Genomic DNA, 6,265 nt, shown 5'->3' with positions numbered 1-6,265 from the left:
GACTATTGACCTTACTGTAAGAGCAGTGAGACTGTGGACTCTATACTGTAAGAGCAGTGAGACTATGGACTCTATACTGTAAGAGCAGTGAGACTATGGACTCTTTACTGTAAGAGCAGTGAGACTATGGACTCTATACTGTAAGAGCAGTGAGACTATGGACTCTTTACTGTAAGAGCAGTGAGACTATGGACTCTATACTGTAAGAGCAGTGAGACTATGGACTCTTACTGTAAGAGCAGTGAGACTATGGACTATTTACTGTAAGAGCAGTGAGACTATGGACTCTTACTGTAAGAGCAGTGAGACTATGGACTCTACTGTAAGAGCAGTGAGACTATGGACTCTTACTGTAAGAGCAGTGAGACTATGGACTCTTACTGTAAGAGCAGTGAGACTATGGACTCTATACTGTAAGAGCAGTGAGACTATGGACTCTTACTGTAAGAGCAGTGAGACTATGGACTCTTACTGTAAGAGCAGTGAGACTATGGACTCTTACTGTAAGAGCAGTGAGACTATGGACTCTACTGTAAGAGCAGTGAGACTATGGACTTTACTGTAAGAGCAGTGAGACTATGGACCTTTACTGTAAGAGCAGTGAGACTATGGACTCTATACTGTAAGAGCAGTGAGACTATGGACTCTTACTGTAAGAGCAGTGAGACTATGGACTCTATACTGTAAGAGCAGTGAGACTATGGACTCTTACTGTAAGAGCAGTGAGACTATGGACTCTATACTGTAAGAGCAGTGAGACTATGGACTCTTTACTGTAAGAGCAGTGAGACTATGGACTCTTACTGTAAGAGCAGTGAGACTATGGACTCTACTGTAAGAGCAGTGAGACTATGGACTCTTTACTGTAAGAGCAGTGAGACTATGGACTTTACTGTAAGAGCAGTGAGACTATGGACTCTACTGTAAGAGCAGTGAGACTATGGACTCTACTGTAAGAGCAGTGAGACTATGGACTCTATACTGTAAGAGCAGTGAGACTATGGACTCTTACTGTAAGAGCAGTGAGACTATGGACTCTATACTGTAAGAGCAGTGAGACTATGGACTCTATACTGTAAGAGCAGTGAGACTGGACTCTTACTGTAAGAGCAGTGAGACTATGGACTCTTACTGTAAGAGCAGTGAGACTATGGACTCTTACTGTAAGAGCAGTGAGACTATGGACTCTATACTGTAAGAGCAGTGAGACTATGGACTTTACTGTAAGAGCAGTGAGACTATGGACTTTTACTGTAAGAGCAGTGAGACTATGGACTCTACTGTAAGAGCAGTGAGACTATGGACTTTACTGTAAGAGCAGTGAGACTATGGACTCTATACTGTAAGAGCAGTGAGACTATGGACTCTTACTGTAAGAGCAGTGAGACTATGGACTCTACTGTAAGAGCAGTGAGACTATGGACTCTTTACTGTAAGAGCAGTGAGACTATGGACTCTTACTGTAAGAGCAGTGAGACTATGGACTCTTTACTGTAAGAGCAGTGAGACTATGGACTCTACTGTAAGAGCAGTGAGACTATGGACTCTTTACTGTAAGAGCAGTGAGACTATGGACTCTTACTGTAAGAGCAGTGAGACTATGGACTTTACTGTAAGAGCAGTGAGACTATGGACTCTTACTGTAAGAGCAGTGAGACTATGGACTCTTACTGTAAGAGCAGTGAGACTATGGACTCTATACTGTAAGAGCAGTGAGACTATGGACTTTACTGTAAGAGCAGTGAGACTATGGACTCTATCTGTAAGAGCAGTGAGACTATGGACTCTTACTGTAAGAGCAGTGAGACTATGGACTCTATACTGTAAGAGCAGTGAGACTATGGACTCTATACTGTAAGAGCAGTGAGACTATGGACTCTTACTGTAAGAGCAGTGAGACTATGGACTCTTACTGTAAGAGCAGTGAGACTATGGACTCTTACTGTAAGAGCAGTGAGACTATGGACTCTTTACTGTAAGAGCAGTGAGACTATGGACTCTACTGTAAGAGCAGTGAGACTATGGACTCTTACTGTAAGAGCAGTGAGACTATGGACTCTTACTGTAAGAGCAGTGAGACTATGGACTCTTTACTGTAAGAGCAGTGAGACTATGGACTCTATACTGTAAGAGCAGTGAGACTATGGACTCTATACTGTAAGAGCAGTGAGACTATGGACTCTACTGTAAGAGCAGTGAGACTATGGACTCTTACTGTAAGAGCAGTGAGACTATGGACTATACTGTAAGAGCAGTGAGACTATGGACTCTTTACTGTAAGAGCAGTGAGACTATGGACTCTATACTGTAAGAGCAGTGAGACTATGGACTCTACTGTAAGAGCAGTGAGACTATGGACTCTTACTGTAAGAGCAGTGAGACTATGGACTTTACTGTAAGAGCAGTGAGACTATGGACTTTACTGTAAGAGCAGTGAGACTATGGACTCTTACTGTAAGAGCAGTGAGACTATGGACTCTTACTGTAAGAGCAGTGAGACTATGGACTCTTACTGTAAGAGCAGTGAGACTATGGACTCTTACTGTAAGAGCAGTGAGACTATGGACTCTTACTGTAAGAGCAGTGAGACTATGGACTCTTACTGTAAGAGCAGTGAGACTATGGACTCTTTACTGTAAGAGCAGTGAGACTATGGACTCTTACTGTAAGAGCAGTGAGACTATGGACTCTTTACTGTAAGAGCAGTGAGACTATGGACTTTACTGTAAGAGCAGTGAGACTATGGACTCTTACTGTAAGAGCAGTGAGACTATGGACTTTACTGTAAGAGCAGTGAGACTATGGACTCTTACTGTAAGAGCAGTGAGACTATGGACTCTTACTGTAAGAGCAGTGAGACTATGGACTCTTACTGTAAGAGCAGTGAGACTATGGACTCTTACTGTAAGAGCAGTGAGACTATGGACTCTTTACTGTAAGAGCAGTGAGACTATGGACTCTTACTGTAAGAGCAGTGAGACTATGGACTCTTACTGTAAGAGCAGTGAGACTATGGACTCTTTACTGTAAGAGCAGTGAGACTATGGACTCTATACTGTAAGAGCAGTGAGACTATGGACTCTTTACTGTAAGAGCAGTGAGACTATGGACTCTTACTGTAAGAGCAGTGAGACTATGGACTCTTTACTGTAAGAGCAGTGAGACTATGGACTCTTACTGTAAGAGCAGTGAGACTATGGACTCTTTACTGTAAGAGCAGTGAGACTATGGACTCTTACTGTAAGAGCAGTGAGACTATGGACTCTTACTGTAAGAGCAGTGAGACTATGGACTCTTACTGTAAGAGCAGTGAGACTATGGACTCTTACTGTAAGAGCAGTGAGACTATGGACTCTTACTGTAAGAGCAGTGAGACTATGGACTCTACTGTAAGAGCAGTGAGACTATGGACTCTTACTGTAAGAGCAGTGAGACTATGGACTCTTTACTGTAAGAGCAGTGAGACTATGGACTCTTTACTGTAAGAGCAGTGAGACTATGGACTCTTACTGTAAGAGCAGTGAGACTATGGACTCTATACTGTAAGAGCAGTGAGACTATGGACTTTACTGTAAGAGCAGTGAGACTATGGACTCTTACTGTAAGAGCAGTGAGACTATGGACTCTTTACTGTAAGAGCAGTGAGACTATGGACTCTTACTGTAAGAGCAGTGAGACTATGGACTCTACTGTAAGAGCAGTGAGACTATGGACTCTTACTGTAAGAGCAGTGAGACTATGGACTCTTTACTGTAAGAGCAGTGAGACTATGGACTCTTTACTGTAAGAGCAGTGAGACTATGGACTCTACTGTAAGAGCAGTGAGACTATGGACTCTTACTGTAAGAGCAGTGAGACTATGGACTCTTACTGTAAGAGCAGTGAGACTATGGACTCTTACTGTAAGAGCAGTGAGACTATGGACTCTTACTGTAAGAGCAGTGAGACTATGGACTCTTTACTGTAAGAGCAGTGAGACTATGGACTCTTACTGTAAGAGCAGTGAGACTATGGACTTTACTGTAAGAGCAGTGAGACTATGGACTCTTACTGTAAGAGCAGTGAGACTATGGACTCTTACTGTAAGAGCAGTGAGACTATGGACTCTATACTGTAAGAGCAGTGAGACTATGGACTCTTACTGTAAGAGCAGTGAGACTATGGACTCTTACTGTAAGAGCAGTGAGACTATGGACTCTTACTGTAAGAGCAGTGAGACTATGGACTCTTACTGTAAGAGCAGTGAGACTATGGACTTTACTGTAAGAGCAGTGAGACTATGGACTCTTACTGTAAGAGCAGTGAGACTATGGACTCTTACTGTAAGAGCAGTGAGACTATGGACTTACTGTAAGAGCAGTGAGACTATGGACTCTTACTGTAAGAGCAGTGAGACTATGGACTCTTACTGTAAGAGCAGTGAGACTATGGACTCTTACTGTAAGAGCAGTGAGACTATGGACTCTTACTGTAAGAGCAGTGAGACTATGGACTTTACTGTAAGAGCAGTGAGACTATGGACTCTTACTGTAAGAGCAGTGAGACTATGGACTCTTTACTGTAAGAGCAGTGAGACTATGGACTCTTACTGTAAGAGCAGTGAGACTATGGACTCTTACTGTAAGAGCAGTGAGACTATGGACTTTACTGTAAGAGCAGTGAGACTATGGACTTTTACTGTAAGAGCAGTGAGACTATGGACTCTTACTGTAAGAGCAGTGAGACTATGGACTCTATACTGTAAGAGCAGTGATACTATGGACTCTACTGTAAGAGCAGTGAGACTATGGACTCTACTGTAAGAGCAGTGAGACTATGGACTTTACTGTAAGAGCAGTGAGACTATGGACTCTATACTGTAAGAGCAGTGAGACTATGGACTCTTTACTGTAAGAGCAGTGAGACTATGGACTCTTTACTGTAAGAGCAGTGAGACTATGGACTCTACTGTAAGAGCAGTGAGACTATGGACTCTACTGTAAGAGCAGTGAGACTATGGACTCTATACTGTAAGAGCAGTGAGACTATGGACTCTATACTGTAAGAGCAGTGAGACTATGGACTCTTTACTGTAAGAGCAGTGAGACTATGGACTCTTTACTGTAAGAGCAGTGAGACTATGGACTCTTTACTGTAAGAGCAGTGAGACTATGGACTCTTACTGTAAGAGCAGTGAGACTATGGACTCTATACTGTAAGAGCAGTGAGACTATGGACTCTTACTGTAAGAGCAGTGAGACTATGGACTCTTACTGTAAGAGCAGTGAGACTATGGACTCTTACTGTAAGAGCAGTGAGACTATGGACTCTACTGTAAGAGCAGTGAGACTATGGACTCTTACTGTAAGAGCAGTGAGACTATGGACTCTATACTGTAAGAGCAGTGAGACTATGGACTCTTTACTGTAAGAGCAGTGAGACTATGGACTCTTACTGTAAGAGCAGTGAGACTATGGACTCTATACTGTAAGAGCAGTGAGACTATGGACTCTTACTGTAAGAGCAGTGAGACTATGGACTCTTACTGTAAGAGCAGTGAGACTATGGACTCTTACTGTAAGAGCAGTGAGACTATGGACTCTTACTGTAAGAGCAGTGAGACTATGGACTCATACTGTAAGAGCAGTGAGACTATGGACTCTTACTGTAAGAGCAGTGAGACTATGGACTCTTACTGTAAGAGCAGTGAGACTATGGACTCTATACTGTAAGAGCAGTGAGACTATGGACTCTATACTGTAAGAGCAGTGAGACTATGGACTCTTTACTGTAAGAGCAGTGAGACTATGGACTCTATACTGTAAGAGCAGTGAGACTATGGACTTTACTGTAAGAGCAGTGAGACTATGGACTTTACTGTAAGAGCAGTGAGACTATGGACTCTTACTGTAAGAGCAGTGAGACTATGGACTCTGTACTGTAAGAGCAGTGAGACTATGGACTCTTTACTGTAAGAGCAGTGAGACTAAGGACTCTATACTGTAAGAGCAGTGAGACTATGGACTCTATACTGTAAGAGGAGTGAGACTATGGACTCTGTACTGTAAGAGCAGTGAGACTATGGACTCTTTACTGTAAGAGCAGTGAGACTATGGACTCTATACTGTAAGAGCAGTGAGACTATGGACTCTATACTGTAAGAGCAGTGAGACTATGGACTCTATACTGTAAGAGCAGTGAGACTATGGACTCTGTACTGTAAGAGCAGTGAGACTATGGACTCTTTACTGTAAGAGCAGTGAGACTATGGACTCTATACTGTAAG

This window comes from Bufo gargarizans, chromosome 2 (assembly GCF_014858855.1).
Source record: "Bufo gargarizans isolate SCDJY-AF-19 chromosome 2, ASM1485885v1, whole genome shotgun sequence".
NCBI lineage: Eukaryota > Metazoa > Chordata > Amphibia > Anura > Bufonidae > Bufo > Bufo gargarizans.
Note: the sequence above shows the minus strand (reverse complement) of the source record.